Source organism: Xiphias gladius, chromosome 6, assembly GCF_016859285.1.
Source record: "Xiphias gladius isolate SHS-SW01 ecotype Sanya breed wild chromosome 6, ASM1685928v1, whole genome shotgun sequence".
Lineage (NCBI taxonomy): Eukaryota > Metazoa > Chordata > Actinopteri > Istiophoriformes > Xiphiidae > Xiphias > Xiphias gladius.
Window position 1 is genome coordinate 12,981,039 of NC_053405.1, and position 23,122 is coordinate 13,004,160.

The window sequence follows — 23,122 nt, forward strand, 5'->3', positions numbered from 1 at the left end:
GCTTTTTATCATAAATGATAACAAGGATAATAATTGTGGCATTTTTAATATGAATTAAAGACTAGTAAAGTAATTGTGGATGAAAATATAACCTCTGTATATTGTCTTATTCTTTACCTATTTTAAAGCATTATAAAAGATTTCCCAATAAAACTGCGTGTTACCAGAAAAGTATTTTATTAACTGAATCACTGAGAAAAAACTGAGTCGCTCCAATAACACAGTGTACTATGTAATGACTTAACATACATTGTCGCTTGCAACAAAGCACCAATAAGTGTTCAGTTCTACTCTGTGACATTTACAGAGCTCCTGCTCCTGTATGAACTGTCAATGCAACACAAATAGTGTGTGAGAGGTAAAGAAATGGATTCTTTCCCACGGCAGAACAATGGCAACAACATAGCGTGCTTGCACATCTCAGCACTAGTTTCCTTCTAATTCCAATGTTTGAATGAGGGATAGTCTACCCTGCACACCTCCTTTGTCTTCGCAGAATGCAATTTTCGTTTTGAATAATAACTGTTGAACAGTACAAACCAGCGAGAATGTGTTCATTATAAAGCTACTGCCTGCTAGATTATTTTCTCCTTTTTACTGTCTTAACACGTATTTTTCTCATGCTTATACATTTCTGTATGTCTGTCTCGTCACCTCAGAAATGGTAACTAACCGCTAGGTGCGTCATATTTCCTTGTAGAAGAACAGTGGAAAGGCCTTTAAACTCCACTAACCAAAAACATGTTCTGTCATACAAACACAAACCCTTCAGCAGACACAAGTGCTTTCAGAAACTAAAATAGGAGAGCTGAGCAGTGTGGTGGGACAAAATAACAGGTCCTCAGCTGCCTGATACCCTAACAGTAATATGGGGTGCCAATTGACGCAGGCACACATCCCAAAAAGCCATCAGTCATAATATTTACCCTTTACTTGTCCTCTGTTTATTTTTTCTGTGTTCATTCTCTTCTTTTCACCCTCACATGTCCTGCCAACAAACGCTCATTGGTAACACAGTGTCTAATCTGACAAATGGTTCGTTGAAACATTCCTTTGAAAAGAAGAATATCCTAAGACACAGACAGAGAGGAAGACAAAAAAGAAACGAAAGTTACAGTGATGTATGTTCACTTTATCAGGCATTGGGTTCTTGCTCACCAGAGACCATGGCGAACATATCAACCCTGACAAACAGTGAAAATCCGCCTACAGATCTTCACTCATTCAAGGCTTAATTCCCCCCCCCTCTCTTGGCGTTTTTCTGGACTTTTTCATGCTTCATTTTGACACGACTAGCTTCCTTTTCCAACAGATGGCCCAGACGTCTTTCGGAGACCTAAAACTGAGTTTGCTCTCAGACAAGTAGAACAAGCAGAGCATCACAGCCATGGAGTTGAGGGTCTTGAGAAAGTTACAATTTGCAAGAAAGTTGCCTCTTCTTGTGGATGATATGCACATCCTGACGTTTAGGCCAAGCTGAAGTCCAGCTGTGACATGTCTCCTCCTTCTCTGTCCACAAACTATGCTCAAGAGTAAGCAGAAAATATCTGGGAAGAAATATGAAGTGTGGGAGTCTACAGCCTCCCAGCAGGTCACCTTTTAGAGAGATGGAATGGAAGAACAGCATGGATGGTGCAATATCTTATCCATCAGAAAATCCAGGCCTGGGCTTTCTCTTCTTGATTTCCAGTCACCCTCTCTCCCTCCATTTACCCTGCCTGCTAACGATGTACATGTATCTGTGCAGACCTAGGCTTGGTCTGATTTATAGCTATGCGGATATAGAAAGAGAATCAAACGGATAGCCGGCATGTGTTCTTTATTTATAGCCAACACATATGAAAAGTGAGCTCATCCTCTCCCTCTTGGTTTCTCCCTCCTTTTTCACTTTCTCTCACCCTATACAACCGCTGCTCCATTTCTTACAGTAAAGCATCTGGAAAGAGTTATGGTCACCACTCACCCACAAGAAAGGCAAATGTCTGCCCCTTAGGACTGTGCTGATTTGGAGAAGACGTCGTAAACGAGGACCACAGTGGGTGTCCGTAAGATACTGTTCATGTACAGAAACTACTAAATACTGCTAAATATTTTGAAGTGACAGCCTTGTCTGTGAATTAGGTGAATGTGTGTTCCTGTACCATTCTTCAGCTTCAATAAAAAAAAACTTATTAGTATTCTTTACCATGGTGGCCTGATGTTATAATCACTCAATTAATATTTTAATCAACACGTCAAATCTTTATTTGTATATTTGCATGTGTTCTTTATTTAAGCTATCAGTGTCTGTCTTACACAGCTCAGTCAACCATAATAATTAATATAATTAGCTGTGTTATGAATATCTCTTTCTGTGCCCACGAGACATTGGAATAGAATATGTGATAGTATGACGTGGTTTTAAAGCAGCAGTGTACGTAGGTATGAAGTAGTAAAACAGAAGGTAGACTGCAGGAATTCTACTTTTCCACAGGGAGGCCATTTTTTTCCTTTAGAGAGATCCCCACTGCTTGATAAGAGAAACAAAATTACAGTACAAAATTAATTAAGATCTAGCAAAACGATTACTGGATTAGTCTAGAATTAATTGAAAAAGCTGATGAAGACCGTATATCACAAAGATTAGGAGCATTTGAGCCTCCTGTGCTCAAGGAAGCAATATCAGGAGGGAATTTTTATTTAAAAAAAATGTCTACAAGTTTGATGGTGGGGGCAGGGGGAAAAAATACTGAATCAATTACCGCATCAGCTAAAGTCAGTATCCCAAGACTTTAAACAAAGTTGCTGGCTTATAAAAACCCGAGGACAGCTTGAAGGGGAAGTATGTAAGTTACTTACTGGTCCCATTCCTTTTCTTTGCATGTTCACACCCAATCCTCCAAACACACACATCCATAAACACACATACTTATCTTGTACCCCACACTCTAAAAATAGACATAAACTGTTTCTTACTTCTACAACTAGCCTTTTGAGCTATTTTGGGGTCTTTGCCAGTTAAGCAGGCTAGCACTTCAAATGCACCACCTTCAGACTTGCAATGAGGAGAAAAGAGCAGCGATAGCATAGCCGTGGGGTTAGCGGGCTGCAGCTTGCTTATCTCTGAGCATGTGCCCCTCGTCCCTCCCCCAGCATCTGCCATGTGGGATCAGTACTTTATGTGTTACTGAAGGCAAAGGCTACTACAGTATTAACAAGAGAACTGCCCTCCCTGAGCCTAGCAGGCACACCGTTTCTGCTTGTGTCTTCAGCCTTCAGGCTTCAGACGTCCAATAAAGGTAATTCTCCCTCAACAACACACACGGTTGAGTGGATGGTTTAGTGTCTTTTGGCAGACATGAATGGTGGGCTGACAGGACGGTATGGATTTGACCAGGATGAGGTCATTGTTTACCTGCAGAGGTTGTAATGAAGTAGTTTTTTTGCTGCAGGGGAGAACTATGTGTAAAAGAGGAAGAGTAAGAGGAAGACGTCTCTGAATACGAATCTCCTCTGGGAGCACGAACCATCTCTCTCAGTCTTATCAGTCTCGCATTCCATCTTTTCCCTTTAGTAGATGTGAAGTTTTATGTTTACATATGTGTGTTTGGAAAAGAGAGATTATGCTAGTATGTTCAGGCTGTGATTATTTGTGTTTATGAGCAGGAGGATCCAGGTAGAAGCAAGATAGCCGCTGCCATCACTCACACCCAGTGAGTCTTCAACTTTGCTGAGCCCTTACTCTGAGATAACGCTTTGGATCCCTTTTGGCTCTGCAGTTTGATCAATCTGCAGATTTACAGCCACCACTGCAGCACACTGATGAAGCATAAGAGCAGTAAATTCTGTTCCCCTCATAGAAAACTCTCCTCTCTATCTCACTCATGTATTGATGTAACACCCTTGAAATCTTTCCTTTCTAGTTTCGGTGGAATAACTAGCGAGTGGCTGATCTTAATCAGCTAAGACTTGTTCATCTCTGTATTTCTGTTCATATTACTGTGTTTTCACACATTTGATCTACATCTAATACTCTGTCTAGCCCTCTGAGAAGCGTCCCTATGTAACTGAATTTTCACTGTCGCGAATATTTGACAGGCATCACACCTTAAATGGCAAAATAACTTTTAATTCTCTGGTCTTTTTTCCGCTTTCTTCATTAACTTTGACCATCTTTACTTTTCTCACTGCCAACATGAGAAAGAAATCAGATCTCTCAGAAGCAAAAGGACCTTGGCACTCCTACAAATATGGATTTGACTAGTTTAAGACACATGACTCTGACCTAATTTCGTAAACAGGATTATGCTTATTTAACTAGTTTCCCAGCTGAGTCATCATAACTAGACTATGGCAAAATCTGATGACTGCCAAGCTTTAGCAAGGTACCAGTGGCAATCATAGACGCTCCAGTTCTCCTTAGAGTCTGTTAAGATTCTGTGGAGGCAGTCCACACCTCACTGGGGCTGAAAATGCCTCTCAGTTGGGCTGTTACTTGAGACATGATAAAGTCTCTAGAGTCTTAAAGGCATGGAGGTGATGAAGCAAGCACAAAGCCTGGATCCCATATTCCTGCATCGTGAATGTGGGGTTGGGTGGGTGAAAGGATAAAGGAGGGGCTTAATGGTAACCTGCCTAACCTTCTGACCCTACTTTGTTGGAAGGGAGGAACTAGGGGTACCTGACTAAGGCTCCATTCAGGATTAATAAAAGCACAAAGCTTGGATATCCGACATGTGGTTCGAATTCCCCCCATTTTTGCAGGGACTTGGTGAAGGCCCTTGTCACAGGTGCACAAAGAAGTTCAATCTGTCCTACTTGTGTTGCAACATTTCTTATCTCCTAACAGATTTCACCACTATAGTTGCTACCTGCATATCCCCTTTACAACTTTCCTCAAGGTGTGTATTTTGAGGAATACCAAATGTCCAGAAATAACCATATCACATTATTAAGATCCCAAGCAGAGCTTTCTTCCTTTCTCACTTCTACTAGTTTGTCTGGCTCTTTCCCTAAATTTCTGGCAGCTGTAGCCAGCATTTATGAATTTAATGTACACAGTTACTAATCTATTCAAGTCTGGCTAGGTGGGGGGTGAGATCATTACTCCTGGTAAGGCAGACATCTGAGACTTGCAGCAGGATAAAAACACTCTGCTCTCCTTCCCACATGCTCTACATCCTTGGAACTTTGTTTCTGCAGCTAGATTCAGACTGACGGTCGATCAAACGAACCTTTGCTTCCCTAGAATGAGACATCCTTTTTCTCTATGCTCAAAATGATGGGAAATGCAATCTCTCCCTACTTACTTGTGTATATTTCCCGCCTGTTAAGTCTGGAGTATATTAAGTGCCAATAGCTGTCTAGACTCACCAGTGTGGATAAGACTTTACAGACATTCCTAAGAGAGGGTAGTAGAGGTAAAGAATAGAGGCTCCCAGGCTCTCTCCTGTCTGAACAGTTTGCTTTGCATCTCTTGACCTATAGGGGGAGCCATGACCTCACGTTCCTGCTGTCCTGTTCTTCCCCTGCCCCACCTCTCCTGCTGCCTGTTTCACATTGCTTCCGCTGTTTACCTAAAAGCAACTTCAAGCTCATCTTTGGGCAGCCCCAGCCCTGTGAATACATCACAATAGAATGTTCTGTGATCAAGTGCGATGCACTTCGAACAGTGACGTGACAGGACAGATGGGCATCAACATACAGCAGGTAATGATGCGTGATTTATGTGCTTTTGCCTGCACAATGGGCCTTAGTGGCTGAGTAATAGATATCACTGTCAGTCAATCTGACTGCTGCGTTACAGCAACTAAAATATGTGGATACGTAACATGGAGAAGCAATATCTCAGGAGTGTGTGTACCCATCAGCGTCAGTAGCCTATTGTGTCTGAAAAAACAAAGCCAGGACCTTTTCTTCTATAATGTAAAGAAGGCTCACATTATAGTTCTACAAACAATTTATTAAATAGGTTCATAAATTCATCTGTTAAAATTCTATAAAAGGAACACTCACTTAAAAAAATTGAAAAAATAAAATAACATTTTTCTTTGCTTTCAAGATATGAATCCATAATTTTTGTGAATTAGTTTCAAGATTTTCATAATCAAATATGCAAATTGTGTTTCTGAATGTAATTCACACCCTTTATAGACAGCTTATAAATTATATCCTATCCTCATGAAATTCAAATCCCTTCTCTAAATTACTTTACTCCCTTATATTAGAAAAATATATTAGAAAAAAAAATAAAAGAAATAATCTCTGAGGACACACATATTTGCAGTGCTTCCCAGCTATAGACTATTCCAAATCCTAGTAGATGACTTGATGGACAATAGGTAATTTATTTGCATTGCAGCCAGTAAACTTGCCCATCACTTGAGCACTGAAGAAAGACAATGGCTGAGTGTGCGTGTAAGTGCATAAGGCTGAATGCTACTAAGAATACACCATTCCTCTGACCCCATTGGAGCTGCAGGGCAAATACAGTCATGTGCTCTGAATAAACAACATAAAGAACGGGTTATTCAATGGATCTCTGTTTTCGAGAGATAAGTGTGGCTTGAACACAGAAGCGTCAAATGTTGGGAAAAAAGAAGGATTTTGATGTTTGGCCTGACCCAGAGATTATACATGCCCGTGGAGTGATGTGCCTCATGGCATGGGTGACATAAGACTATTGGCAGGATGCTGGTTGTTGTTTGCAGACCTTCATGCAAGAGACACTGTTTGGCCTGGGGCAAGGTATACATCTCCGTGTCTTTGATGCTTTGCTTCGGTTGATTCACATGTTGGTTCTGGGGTCAGCTGTGCAAAAGAAACCCTAAACATCTCACTACACATTACCTTGGGCTGGACAATATCTTTCAGCTGGGCACCTTCACACCAACTGTTGTCCTGCAAGCCATAACTTTACCAGTTAATCTACCTGTGAATAGTGTTACATGATGGAGTGTGATGGGGAATATGGACGAGGGATCTGTGCAAATGTTGTGACATGACTACTGTGTAACTTTGTGTTAGTGAACTCTTAAAAGCCAGCGCCTCATTGGCAATAAGGGCTTTATAAATAAAGTCCTGATTGGTACTGTAGTATCAAAAGTGCATTTAACTCAGAGTGCAAAGTTAGATGAGACATCTTATTTAATGATGAGAGTGGAGTTTGGGACCAGTGACCCATCTGACACCTTGTATCCACCCTTACGTTACTACAATATAATGCTGGATGAGCCACTCTATTCCTTATGTAATCAGTGTTTCATCACAACCTTATTGCCAGACAAGAACATCAATAGTGGAGGATTCTGCAAAAGCCCAGGTTATATTCAGTGACTTTTTGTTTTATACCCAGTGCATATTCAAATTCTTGCTTTCTACAACATATTCACATGGCAACTACAATATGGTTAAGGTGAGGGAAAAATCATGGCATTTAAACTGGTCATGATATGGTTTGGGTTAGGCAACTAAAACACTTATTTGAGGATAGTCTAAAGTCGTACATAAAAGTCAAACATGTTACACGCAGGGGGCACCCTGGTAGCCGAATGGTAAAGGAGCATACCGTATAGTGGAAAATCCCCTTCTCTCTCCCCTTGTTTTCTACCTCTGCACTGTTACTTGTCAAATAAATGTGAAATGTCAGTAAATAAAGAAATGTTACATGCCCATCCAGCACCCTGACCAACACATCCTTACAGCCACTTTGCTACATACTGTATAGGGTGCACTACTGCCTGCACTGGTGCTTAACGTTGGCATCGGATGGAAATTGTGAGGTATGGAATCGTCCAATATGGATGTGTTTTGAAAGCAAATTACACAATCAACTTATTATTTACTCAAAGTCTCTAAAAAGAGACTCACAAACACAAAAAAGTTTTTTTAAGTCTTTGAATCGAGGTTGATCTATTTCAGCATGATCCCTTTATATAGTTTGCATATAAATCTCTCACCATTTTATTAAGTTGTATGTTATTTAAAAAGGTGTGCATATACACCCACACACATACTGTATGTGCAAAACCAGTGTCAAGAAATGAAGCGGGGGTTGGGGTCTTGGTACACAAAACTGACAGTACGCTCGCCAGCCAATACTGGATTGCACTGCTATGGGCAACAAAGGAAGGGAGGACTCTGTGACCCATGTTCTCACATCTTTTCCGCAACTACAGTTTCTGGTTATGATGTCCTTTTGCTCCATGTTGACCACAAACTAATAAGTGCAAATCCACATAGACACAGTCATTATTGCCTGAATATGTCCCGACAGAGAAGCCAGACACTATAACGTGCATGTAGCCATACTAACATGCAGATGCAAACAGATATGCATGCTCCTGTGCACAAGCTCTTATTAGCATATCACATTTGCATGCAACCATTTGACCATGCAAATATTGATGGTTTGCGCTAACTTATTGTGTAAAAATAATAATCTGATGATTGCCAACATTTAATTGCCACAGCTGGGAGTATGTGTGTGTGTGTGTGTGTGTGTGTGTTTCTCTCTCCACTAATAGAGCGAGTGGGTCCTAGCTCATTACTCTGGCAGAGAGAGGCTGCTTTATCTACTATCTGGCCCATTTTAAATGCTAGCCTATTTTTAAATGGGTTCCTACACACAGCCTTGTAAGCAGCAAAGAGCATAATCTCCCACTAGGCTTCACTTCTCCCTCTCTAACTACCCAAGTCTCTCCCACAGTCATTGTCTAACTTTCTCTTCCCTTGTTGTTGCCTCAAACAATTAAAGAATCGTAGACAAAGTGTTGTGTCTTTTTTCCATGTAAATAATGAGTTCATGCGATACAGAAAAATGATCATGGAATGCAATTGTTATTTCTGTGCATTTGTGAATAGAATATGATGATAGATTCAGGATAGTTTGTCTTGTTGTTGGTGTTATGAAGTTGATAGTAGTAGAGAGATTACCTAACTAGTTATTCTAATGGTTTCTCACTACCTGATTTTGAATTTAATACCTGACTACAATATTCAGTACACTGGTAGACTGGTGAAAGCGTCCTACTCTCTGCAGATACGTTGATCAGTTAAATGTGTAATTGCATTTGCCACATCTACAAAATGATCTACAGTGAGATTTCAGAGAATCGCTTCCCTATGGAGCGAGTCTTGAGAGCTTGTTACTTGAAATGATTTAAGGATTTTCACATTGTCCATCTTCCTCACTCTCTGCCTCCCACTTTTGCTCATGTCCTCCCTCTCGTTTCTTCTTTTCCATCTGTTTCTCTTTGTCTTCTGTTACTAAGGGTATACTCAGCTCTCTTGCTTTCCTTGCTTTGCCCCTTCACTACATCGCCCTCTCTTTCTCTCTCTCACTCATATGCTGTGCAGGGTATACTTGGCTGACACCCAATTGGTGTTGTAATTGCTTTTTATTGTTGGTAAAATATCCACTAACTGAAAAATAAATTCAATTTATTGCATTTGTTTATCAGTGAATTCCTGAATGTGTGCAGGGTGTGTAGGTAAAACAAACATGCACATGTTCATGTGATGGCTTTGACTACAAATGTGTTTGCATACTGTACACAATCATAAAAAACTTCTTTATATTTCAAGTGTTTGCATGTCCTGACGGTGCATGTCTGAATTAGCATTGGCTGCAGGAATCTACCATGAAGGACAGTCTCTTTGTCTTTGGAGGGAACTCAGGACGTGTGCAGACGTCTGCTCCATCCTTTTTAGTGCTTACTCCGTCAACACCATTTGTGCTTTTCATTTTTCAAGCCTGTTCTTTCGCTCCACTCCCTCTGCATCACCCCCCAACCCCCTTCAACCCCAGCCTGCCTCTCGCTGATTCCTCCTTTGCCCCCTTCCCCTCTCATTCTCTATACCCTTGTCTTGGCCCAGTGCAATTCTAGAGCATTCTGCTGCAAGTGCTGATATTTCTTAAGCCAAGTAACACATACGTTCATGTCTCAAGCATCCATGACTGTGACGGACATGTATATAATGTTATCAGGCTCTGTCAGACATGCCAACTCTCTGCTGTTGTTCCTTTGAAAGCTATTTAATGTGTCAGGCCTGTGTGTAGTGGAGACCTACAGTGACTCTTTACTATACCATAGCTCTCGTTTTGCAGGTGTTGACACACTACTGCACATGAATATGAAACACATTTTACATTTAAATTCAAGGTATTTAGCTGATGCTCTCATCCAGAGTGACTTACAAAGAGCGAGCAGCATGGGGAAGCTGTCAGTGACTTGCCGTAGTGAACTTCATGGCAGTTGCAGGGATTGATCCTGTGACATTTTGGATGTTGGATTTGAACAAAATGCTCTATGAATATAGTGTAACAAAAGTGAGAGGCTATGTTGAGTATGTATTTATACATGAAGTATACAGAGACACAACTGATGAAGCAATGTGTTCTTTTCTGTGTTAGTGAGAGTGTAGAAGTTCAGCTTTCTAAACCCATGGGGGGGTTGAAGTCTGTCTTTATCTGATAATGAGCCCCTTCAGACATGTCCCCTCTTTCCACTGTGTGCTCCAGTTGAAGAAATCTCTTAATCATTGAGTATACAACCGATCACTGGCTCCTGAGCTCTATACCCACATCATACCATCTTCCTTCCATCCTCAGAGACAGTGTCTCACTCTTAAAGGGCTAGAATTTCATATTGTAAATGTCTCAACATTTCACTACTCTTTAGCAGATTTAAATGGCAGATGAGATGCCTGAAAAACTTAGATGCATTGAAAATGTACAAAGGGAAATCAGTAAATTCCACAGAGTATGCTTTACTCTATCAAATGAGGCACAATGCCATGTTTTATATGACAGGATAAAGACACAAGAGAAGAAAATAACAAAAACTCTGATGTGGTTAAGTCTTGATTTCTTAGGACAGATAAGTCACAGCTGCTGTTTAGGGGTTTGCATTTGGTTGTTGGGTTTTGTAGTCAGGATTTTAGAAGTACAGGGGTAAAGATCTGAGTCCCCCCCACCCATGACACAAAATAGAAAGTCTCTTAAATGTTTTGAGTATTTGGATTTTTCATATTTTTATTTATTCAATCAACTATTCAATTATATTTTCTATATTTTTTTTTTTAGCATTAAGTTCTAAACTTTGCTGAGCCCTAATCACTTCCTGTTGATGGAGAAATTGCCAACAGGAGAAATTCCTTTGGTGAAAGACTTGGGATGTTTTATTTAGTAGGGATGGGATACTCTGCTGCAGCCCCAGTTTGTGATTTAGTCTGGGGAGATTAGTGCCATTTTGAAAAACTTTAACTCCTGAATGAATCACCATTTTAAACATGTCTTTCAATTGCTTCTGACTCAGCCTTCATAAATAAACTGTAGATGTTTTTATCATCAAACAAATGACTGCATCACAAAAGTGCTTGAAATTAAACACTTAAAAGTTGCACAGACTCAGAGAACACTACCTTACCCATCTCTGACACTACTGTAGTGTCCACTTCAGGTTTGAGGGCAGCATGGTGTGTTTTGCTGTGCTGGTGCAGGTCCAAAGCAGCTCTTCAAAATTAAACTGTGGAAAAGCCCCACAGTCAACATTGGCTTAGCTAGTGCCACCGGCAAATCGGGTCGGATGTGCAAAAGTCACCTTGACAGTTTCCACAACAGTGCTGTCATTGGTAGACAGCGATGTCATCCAAAAAGATGGTGGGTGTTAAGCGCATTAAAGGACATTGCACACAGTCCAGAGGAGAGACTGCAAATGTTGAAACAGAACAAGCAAAACAGAGGCAGCATAGTGTTTTACCTGTTATTGCATTAGCCGTGGGCAATATCATCACATTTTTGTACTGTGTGCCCGTGTGTCGTTTGTGTGCATTTATGTGATGATGTGTTCGCTTGTTGTCTTTTCATTTCTTTTCTTTTTTTTTTTTTTGCTCTGTTGATCACGGCCCTTATTCAGAGATAGGTTACCTCTGCAAGAATAAATTGAACAATATTGGTTTTCACCCAAACCCTTTAAGTCACCTCCCCACCACCCAACCTGATATGCACCATTTCCCTGCACAATAGGGGATTAGTGATTTACCTACATTACTACAATGCAATGCACATGTCAAGCTGACAGATTTAGTGACTCTCGCCAACTGGATTTTTCATCGTAATATGCACTTTATTCTTCCTTGTAAAAGTTTCCTGTCATATTAAGTAGGATTGAACAGACATAACAAACTGTGACAGAGACTGTGATGAATGGCCCTCGAGTCACAATCTGAAATTTCACTGTTTACAATTCCTCAGAAGCAATTTTGTTGCATAAATCATAATCTGTGTATATGAGCTGTCAAAATCAAACATTCTAAGAGTGGGAGACACCGCATTCGTTGACTCCATCATGCCAAAAGGCTTGATTTGCTGGATATGCTCATGTATATTAATTATGAAGCTGTAAACTTTTTCCAAAATTAGAATATTTTTTTTAAATTTATTTTTTGACCACATCCACAAAAACAGCTCAACCACAATCACACAGACTTGATGTGTAGAATCAAATTTTCTAGTATAAATAGTTGTTTGTGTGAAAACCTGTTTTTGTGAATGCAGGTCAAGCCCAGAGTATATGTATCTTTAGAAAATCTGAAATATAGCATTCTATATCCCCAGCTTTGGTTCATTATGAACAAAAGACTGTGAAAACCCTATCTTTGACCTACAAATGTTCCCCATACACACTCTGTAATAGCACTGAGTCCTATTGGACTTCTGTTTGGCAGGGGGGCTATTGATTTCATTAAGAAGACGTGTGGAGCACATTACAGAATGATGACTGCTTCATAGGAGGTCAACAAGAAATCAATAAAAAATTATATTACAGTTTCGACTAGCTGGGGTAAGGCCAGCTTCCACGCACCACTGCCAATACCCAACTGGATAATAAGGGAAGGGTTTTTTTTCAGGAATGAAAAATGGTGAAGTTAGAAAGGAATTGAGGATTAACAGGGCCTTGCCTGTGACTTTATTTATTTTATTTAACCTGTATTTTACTAGGCAGCAAATTAGGAAGGTGAGTAAAAGGCTGACGAAGTTGAACTGGACTTGCTGTACCTGCTGGATGTGATAGCTTGAAAATAGGTAGAATGGAAGATGTTACAAAATAACATTTAATGGTATGGTAAATATAAACACATACGAAGAAAACCTATATCAGGGTTTCATGAAGGGACAGTGGATCTTGAATACCATCTTAAAATGTCCATGTGAGCCAAAGGGGCAGTCTTAGTGGACTTGAATGGATCAGGAAGTAGCCTACATATTAATATGTCATCAATGAATACCTTTAACAGAAAATCCAACGTTGCTCCTAAAAATTACATTTATATACTTCTAAATTGACGTAGCTAATGTGTTTGAAAAGAAAAATACAGTAACAGTGGCCAGACTACGATTTTATCAACATAACAAGTAAGCGTTTTTAGTCAACATATATGCAAAGGAGTGTCTACAAAATGTCCGTCCTTGATATATCTGCATCCCGGATATATTATCGTCAGTGTGTTTTGCATCTGGTTAAGATTTGTGAGCAACTGTCTTGGTTAAATATTTATAAAGTCAGGATGCGTTCTCCTTTGATCAAGCGGGAGGCTTACCCTGGTTTACTGTATCACAGTCCTGCCCTTTGTGTGATACAACAAAGCAGCACATTGTTGAATGGGGGAAAAAAATGGGGTTAGTGAACATAATTCAGGCTGCAGTTTTATTTCCTCCAAAATATATTATTGGAAACCATTTATTAATATATAAATTTGACTTCTAGGAGACAAAGGTGGGAAGACCACACTCAATTGTCCAGTGATAATGTGAAAACATACACTGCCCATTACAGCCTAAATAATATTATTCAAATTCAAATCTTCATTCATAAATAGACTGTTATGTATGTTTAGTGAGTCATCTGTAACAGTAAGACAAATACACAACTGGTTAGACAAAGAGTAGCTGGTACTTGCAGTTTAAACATATACAATACCTCCAAAATGCAGGATCAAGATAACCAATAACAATAACCCTTCTCTGGGCTTTTGCTAGTCTTAAAGACACAAATGGCTCAGGTTTGTCATACATGTGCTGGAATATGGCTGGTACTGGCAGACAAATGAACAAATAGCTCCTGATATTCTCAAAGTAAAATGTGCCTTGCAGAAATACAGTAACCAAACAACATCCCAACCCGTACAGTACACTAAAGCACAATGTTGGAGACAAAGACTGACTGAAAATGTATTCAAATCCAGCTTCCCTCCCCCCATGCTAGATACCGACATACCAACGATATGTGGAGCAAGGGAAAACCCCGATCATTAATATAATCATCACTCCCACACGGGTGTTAATACTCGTATAACTGATAAAAATGACTTTGAAATAGGATGTCTGACCTCTTTAAAATGTCTCATTTGGTAGAACATGTGCTCATACTAATGGAGTCCATATTGACAGTTCTTTTTGCGGGGGTTTAAACTTCTACTGCTCCTGCACTGTATCATTAAACACTAGTGTATAATTTATTGATACGTTACATTCCATTTACTATATTCCAATGCTCAGATTTCGTTGCAACGCACTTTGCCATATATTGAGATGAATGAATAATAGAGGATGGAGGAGTGTTTGGCTTGATGAGAGAATGGTGGAGAAACAACAACGGAATAAAAAGGCTGAGTATTGTGAGCGATACTGAGAAAGCTCATGTGGGTGCCAGAGGAACATAGTGCAGACTGCTGCTTGTGTATAAAGTATGTTATGTTTTTTCTTTCTTTTTTTAAGTGTGCCAGTGTTTGAGGATTTAAAAACATTAACTGTGGGATAGATTTACCATATGTTTTATTCGCTGCAGACCACATAAGAACATTGTTAGGGTATTTACGAAAGCGAACACAGTGACATGAACTGCCTCATGTAGTTGAGAAACGAGTAAGTCACTCATCAGGTCATCACCACGCAGATGGATATTTGGAGGTTCTGCAACCCCAGGCTGGTGAACACAAGACAAGTTTATGCAAATGAGCGCACAGAGGAAGGGCTAATGAGATTTATCAAAGCTGATGCTGGAACCGTGGGAGGCATGGTTTAGTTGGCTTATGAGGAACCAAAATAAGTGTCAGGACAAGCATGCCCCCTGGCAGATGATTTATACCTGCTTATCAAAAATATGATATCTAGTTACATGGAGCTGCAGTGAAAGATCTTGATGATAGATGATTAATTAATGTGTGAATTAATTCTGAATTAATTACATTCTCTAGTAGACGGTAATAAGGTTTTAGAAAGATTGAAAAGTCCTCAATTAAAACATGTCTAAGTGTCTACTTTTGTTTTCTTATTCTAACATTTAAATATGTATGTACAGTGAAGCTAGTCATAAAATATATATAATGTATTATAAATAAGCTAAAGTCTTATTAGGAATGAGCCTTTCTAATTGATTGAGCTAAGTTCTAACAACTGGCAAATTTATAGTCCTTTCTTTTCAAAAAATTCTCTCCGGATGGGAATTCTGGATAAAGGTAATGACATACCAGAGTACTTGGGATGGGGTGGGAGAGTGGTGGTGGCTTAAGCCATTTCACCAATGAAGCCATTAAGTCTAAGGAAGGTAAAAAAAAAAAAAAAAAAAGAGCAGAATGAGTGACATGTTAATTGGTGGGATCTTTGGACCTCAGGGTCTGGTCCTGATCTGGAGGCCAGACAGTTGGGATGGTATGCCAGCTAATCCGCCTTTGTCCCCTCCCCTCACCCTGTGCAGGACCAGCTCCTCAGAGAGGAAGGACCTGTTCAAGTGAGTACCTCAACAATTTAATTGTTCCAGCTCCAGTCCCAGTCTCACAAAGGCTGAGTTGCTTTTTACTTTGACCGAAATGGCCTTTGGCATGTACTCTTTGGTTTACTGACATCAAAGAAAGAATGTCTCATTGCAAGCTCTGGAATAATAAGCTATTATCTGAAATGGCATGTTAATTTGTGACCATTAACAGCATTTAATTCCAAATAATCTATTTTGGAATACTGTACAAACAACTCATTAGTTCATTATCGGTTGACTGTGACCTTACTGTGACAGTATTTTCAGTCATTTTACCAATTTCTAATGTGTCGCAGGGCCAGAAAAGCGAGGCAAGGCAAGTTTTTTTTATATGGCACCTTTCAAGTGAAGTGCTTTACAAAATGCAAAAAATGCCTTAAGACAAGATATAAAAGAAGCACAAGAGAATATAAAACGGGTGGTTTTTAAATCTTCATAATTATGTATAAAAAAAGAGATTCTGCAGTTTGACGTGACATTTTTGCTGCATAACCAAGTCCTGAAACTTGGACAGAAAACGTATAATGGCCATGCAGACATTGATCTAAGTGTGTATTAGTGGGTTTTGTATTGTATTCAGATTTGAAAATGTTAATGATATAGCCATCTCTTGCTGTGTCCTTCATTTCACAATTATACTACTGATAGCTATGCTGATTATTGCTAAATTAAGTTGTGTGGCTCTTACCTTCGATCCTACTGGGGACAGCGTGTTTGGTGTCTTAGGGGCATTTTATGTTACTCTTCATTGCAAATTAAGCACACTGGTCTCTCCGTCAAGTAGAATAAAATCCTGTTTCTCAGTCCACTCACTCTTAAACATTTGGTTTCCAAGGTCAGCCGTTCTTTTTGATTTTGCATCTACTAGTTTTGAACATGCTATTTCACTTTTTCAAAATGAGCGCCTACCTCTGACATTGAGCTCACTAAGTGCTGCTAATGGTGTCTGAAAGATTGCAGGGAGGTGACTTGGTAGCAAGGTGCCTATCAGAAGTGGTCTGGGTCAGGTTGAACTCAGAGGTTGTTCCGGGGAGGATTAAACTGTATTTCAGTTCACTGGATCACTAGTTTGGTTTCGATGCAACCATATTGTAGGGATCTTGTAACTACAGTGTAGGTATTTTTACATGGTATTTATGGAGATAATGTGTTTTGATTGTCTTCAGTATCCAGAAATCATGCATGGTGTAAGCCCCTAGTAAAGCAGTTTGGAGGGTTAACAGGTTCGGCTATTGTTGGGATTGAATACTCAGTGGGAGACACTTTAGTACTTACTCTTTAAATAAAAATCCACCCTCACATAGTCTTGCACTTTTATCATCATCAGTGATGTTCAGTGTGTTCCAGCATTTATTCTGATTTCCCTTAACCTTTTTCATCTGCGCTTGCTCCACTTAGCGATTTCCGCCTTTTTCGAAAATCCCTTTTGAATGGATGAATGGACTTGAACTTGTTGCTTTCAGGAGGTTAGATGAGTAGAAGAAAAAAAGAAGTTATTTCGGTTTTTTCAAGCTAAGAAAAAAAAGAAAGCTGTGCCCTCTAATTAAAATGGAACATGGCTTGTGTCTCACCTGCATTATGGGCTATGGAGAAATTAATATTACCTCTGCTACTTCTATTATGAAATGTATTTCCATCAGTATCCTTGAACTTTCACAACAACTCAGGATGAAAAGAAATTATGTATTTCAATCATAATGTGTTTAAAACATGTCCATTTGATTGAGTTTATGGCTAAGGTCTGTTAAACATGTAAGATCTATAGAAAATAGGAGGGAATATCCTCCTCTCTGAAGGTTTTTTTTTTTTTTTGTAGAGTAGCAAAGGAATGAGAGCTGAAAGGACACAGACTACCATTCCACCATAAAAAAGAAACATTGCAAAGAAAACCGGTGAGTCATTCATCACAATTTAGCTACTTAGCCCCATATTCCACACCTGGGTGCCCAGCTTGCCATTAATATCAGCTGCTCACCAATACAAGTCAGCAGGACACTCCAGAATATCCACTCTGACACATTGGCTCCTCGCTTTGGAGATTATAGATTCATATTTCAGTTAGAGACATTATACTTACAGCCACAAGTCTCTATGCCTGATAATATTTTTCCTCACGACTGGAGACCCAGCTTGGACTCTTTTGAGTTTACAGACAGAAAACAGTAGAAACTATATTAGAGAACACATTAATTTCAGTGCCAAAACACTGCAAAGACATTAATTATGTAATGTAATTATTACTTAATTAAATTTTTACCATAAGTACCGTTGAAATGAAAATAGTAGGATGTGATTTTCCCCAAAGAGCAGCTTTTAAAGCTGGACTAAGTGATTTGTGTGAAAAAAGACATAAGCAAAAAAACAGCCTTTACTTCCACATTTTGCACTTTCACAACACCGGCATCCCATCAGTCTTCGTTTTTAGCATCCATTGATGTCTAATCATAATTTATTCAGTGTTAATATCAAAAATAGCAGTTACTGGAGCTATAAACTGCAGGTGTCCAAGCAGTCCCAGTCTTCTCTGTAATAATAAACTAGCAGAAAAGAAACCTTCTATAATGGATTCAGTCACATACTTGCATTTAAAAATATGATTTTTCTTTTTTCTTCTTTAGTAATTTAAAACTTACTGCAGAGATTCCACATCATTGCACAACTTGATATATTACAAGATTAGATCCAAATCACACCATGAGGGACTTTATATTCCACATATAATTGATTTGCGTTTAAATTCACACCCTAGCAGTTTGTGACTCACATGTTAAGAGCGATTTACCGCTTTGCATAACAGTACTAGACATAAAGTAATAAAGACATCAAGGTCACTGTTGTTGGTGAGCAATGCCGCTCCATCAACAGGGAGCACATGACATGTATTCGTCATCATCAATGTGAAAATTGAGTGAATAAGACTTGTTTAACTCCTTGGATTTCCTTCTCTATTCAACTCCTCACTACTTGCAGCGGTGATAGGGATAAATGTTTTATCGCTGTTTTTTACACTGCCAAACTTGGCAAGATTAGAAGTTGTTTCACAGATCCCCTGATACACAGAGCTTCCTCCACTACAAACGCCATTCATAGTAACATCAAACACAACAGACACTACGCTGATGTCCAATTTACAGATTTAACCAGACTCAGACATACATTACCATCTATATATTCACGTCTAAGAACCATCCTCCTTCCCTGAGCCTGATGAAGGATAAATTGAGCAAACAAAAAAGCTTGAGGTCTACCTGCAACTGTCCATACTGAATGAGGATCACTGAGTGAATCTGCATACATCTAAGGGATGCCACTGTGCCACGCTTGTATTAATTTCACATTTATATTCATATCACGCCCATGAGGGTATGTCTAAGGGGGATGCCACTGCAGGGTTGTTCGGAGGGGTGGGGTACATGCCTCCACATCAACATCTCAAAGTGAAAGTGTTAAAGTCGTGTTAAAATTGTAAACATGCATACTCGCCAGCGGGAGCAATGGTTTTTCATGCTACTGGAGTTCAATAAACCGGCTGAAGAGCGTTGACTGTCTTGCTGATGAATTCTGTCCTCGTTAATGACTTTGCAGTCACCTCAGCAGTACAACATCTGGCATAGTCAAGTTGTAGCGTGACCTCACTACACCTTTTTGGACTTGTTAGTCAGCTTACTAGCGAGCAGTCTAATTTAAAGAAGCAAACACTGTCAGCAATAGTGCTCTTAAAATTAGCTCAAGTAAGCTCATATAACAGTATTTAAATAAGTAAGAAATATTACATAGGAACGGGAAGAAACTGATTTTACATTTCCAATGGCAGTAAGAACAGTTCGTTTAGAATAATCGATGAGTAATGTACAGTAGTAAGGAAATGAGTAATTACAATGAGCAACTCATGGTTGCAATGTTTACATCTGGGTTAAAATTGTTCTCGTGCAGTTGTGAGTAGCTCAAATCTAGCCTCATACAAAGCTTGTTGCCAAATGGTATTTCGGTACATTAAAAATGAATCAATAGCTGAGACTTCTGTCACACTGAGAAATACATGGCTGGCTCAGAATTCACATCTTTTTCCATTTTCAGTTGTAGAAGTTCAGTTCAGAAACACCAGAGCAGCTGATAGATAAATGCCTGAAAATTTAATACATTTTTAGACTGTGTTGATTTATAATCATGTAGGCAGAATGTCTACAGATACAAACGTCAGATACAAACAATCTCAGCATATTAAAATTCAAGAAAATCTATGTAGATATAGGACATTTTTACTCATTCCCATCAGTTCTTGCTGCTTAAGTAAAACAAACAAAAACACAGAACATAATCTCGAAGGTTTTGTGCTACTCAGTTATTAGAGGCTTTTATCAATGCTGTATTTATATACAGGATTAAGACAATCACAGAGGGACTACACACATTTTAAAGGCCCTGCACTCTCATGGTAAACCTACACAAGTGATTTGAATAATTTCCCCTGATTTGGCCTCCTCTCTGGATCACGTGGGCATGTGGACCGTGCTTGATTTACATCCCCTTGACTCTCCTGTTAGCTTTGTTGTACCTGTTAGAGTGGGACAAATTGAAACATATCCCTTCTTTTCAAAGCCCCACTTTGTGTGTGCAAACCTATGCAAATGCACACAAATTGACCTACATAGTAAATAAACACAAAAACAGAATGTTTACATAATTTGGACCCAAAAAGTACAACTCTAAATTCCATCTCTTTAGCTCTGTCTATTTTCTTCGCTTCTACTATTGCTCTTGTTCACACATATGCATACACGGAAAAAAATCACTTTTTTTAAGGACAGTGCTTCAGATATATGTGCCTGAGCGCTGATGAAGTGTGCTGTATTCTTAGCCTTTGTTCTGCCACTATGTAGAAATAAACAAGCCTCACCACGCCTCCTCACACAGTGAATTTCAAGGCCACATTTTAATTGAAAAGCTTGAGTAGGCCATTACATTTTGTGTAGGAGGCAGGAAAGAATGATTTGAATTCACATACTCTGTTCAAGTGATGACTCAAACGCCTTGACTAATGGCATTTATCTGGCAGTCAAGTGAGAGACAGCATTATTAGTAAATCATACCGACTTCTTTATTCTTGTAATGTTTTGTCCACCAACTCCTAAAAATGAGTGCATTTGTCCTTAATGTTGGTACCACTGTACTTTATCGGTTCTAAAATGTTCTTTGATAATTTGCTGGTCAAATGTCAGAAAAAGAACAAGCACAAAGACATAAACATGCAAACAAAAATAGTGTTTAGATTCCACAGGGCAAATTAGCCACTCCTAATCTTTTTTTCCAGTCTCTGCTTTAAACAATTTTCATCTTACACATTTATACGAATGAAGTGTCTAAAAAGCATGCTGTTGATCCTAAACTTTAGAATAGGCTGGTTGTGGTCATGGGAAAACAGCCAGGAAATAAAGCAGTGGAAGACAGTGATAGCTGTGTGGTAAGGAGACAAAGAGAATAGAGTGCGAGCAGCAGAGAGGCGAGGTTTCTTTGGTGTTGGACGAGTGTTGACGAGTCATGGAGCTGAGAGGAGTCAGAGGGAAAGGCAGCCCTTTACTATTTCCAGCCTCATCGTTGAGATAAGATTGACAGGGGAGCCTCTTCAGCATATCTCCAGGATAGACCATCTGGAGTCTTCCCACACTCAGTTGTACATTCTCACATAGTTATAATGTGGTTGATTTATGTGTACAGTTAACAGAGAAGAATATAAAAGAGATTATTGTTCTGAAACTAATTAGTTAATCAAATGTTAAACATCCCTACATTGTAAATTTTTGTGAGTTTTGCAAGATGTTGAAATTTCCCAAAGGTGGATATTTCATAGTCATTTTTTGGAGAGATTCTTTCGCCATTTGACCTCAAGCCCCACAGGGAATTGTCTGATCTTATGACTATACTTTTCCTCGCCAAAAAACTTCAAACACAATTTCTTAAATTGAACCGTAAAATCTTTTTTTCTACACAAGGCAGCCTCTGCATAGTGTTCCCTGTTAACCCTTAAGACCAATCATGCTACAGGTATGGCTCCTAAGATGGATTAAACAGCAATCGTTGAGGCAGAGGGCTCCCTAGCCTGAGGTTATGCATTCACAAGCCACCCACCTCCCCGAGGATGAGGGCAGCCAGGATAGTGAGTCTTATCCAGGGCATTTTCTCTGCAGGCCCTAACAGCACTTTGGCGTCAGCTTCTCAGAAAGACCAACAAAGGTTGCAGTTTCATTTTACTGAAATTGACCTTTCCTGTTCGTGTGTGCAAGGTGAATTTCCAAAGCAAGATGTGTGATTTAGACTGGCAGTATACCCCCAATGAAATCAAATGGATTGTGGTCTTACAGGCAAAATAGTTGCATAGTGACGTCTAACAAGTGTTGCAATTGTAAAGGAATGCTCCATACTATACTATACCATAGAGATGTAAGTTTTTTCGAACTCCCGTAGTGAAATAGTACCTTATTGCCAGTACAACATCTACATAAAGAGTTCCTTTCCTGCGTTTGAAAATGGTACAAAATTTGGTTTAAAGAAATGGATTTCATCACTGGGTGGCTTTGCAAAAATGTATTCTTAGAAAAAGAGTATATCTCTAATGTTAAGAAATCTATTTTTTCTAGTTCTCTAGGGTGAAGAAATTTTATTATTTCTTTGGCAAAAGGCATTTTTGTTACAAATCATCAGTCATTGAAAATGTTTTTTTTTACCTCAATTTTATTTATATAGTGCCAAATCATAAGGGAGGGAACAGGAGGGAGGAAAGAGAACATAGCACAATACGGGTCCCAAATAAAGATGTACAAAAATAATGACACATAATAAAACTAATAATAATAATAATAAGGCTAATAATCAGACTAAATATAATAATAATAATGATAATCATAACGATTGTTGAGCAGGAACATTAGGGGCAGTAGGTGGTTTACAGTCACAGATCCAGACTCTGCAGTACTAAAGGCAGAAATATCTGCAGAAAGCAACAGGAGGAGAGAGGAGAGCGATAAGAAAGCACAAAACTACGTGAGAGGGAAGAAGCCAAGTTAGTAACAAGCATTGATGGGATATGAATGCATACAGATGGAGAGAAAGAGGTGGAGAGTTGAGCTTGGTGCATCGTGAGAAGTCCCCCGGCAGTCTAGGCCTATAGCAGCATAACTAGGGGTCGGTTCAAGCCAAGCCTGAGCCAGCCTTAACTATAAGCTTTATCAAAAAGGAAGGTTTTAATACTACTCTTAAACGTGGAGAGGTTGTCTGCCTCCCGAACCCAAACTGGAAGATGGTTCCACGATAGAAGAGACTGATACTTGAAA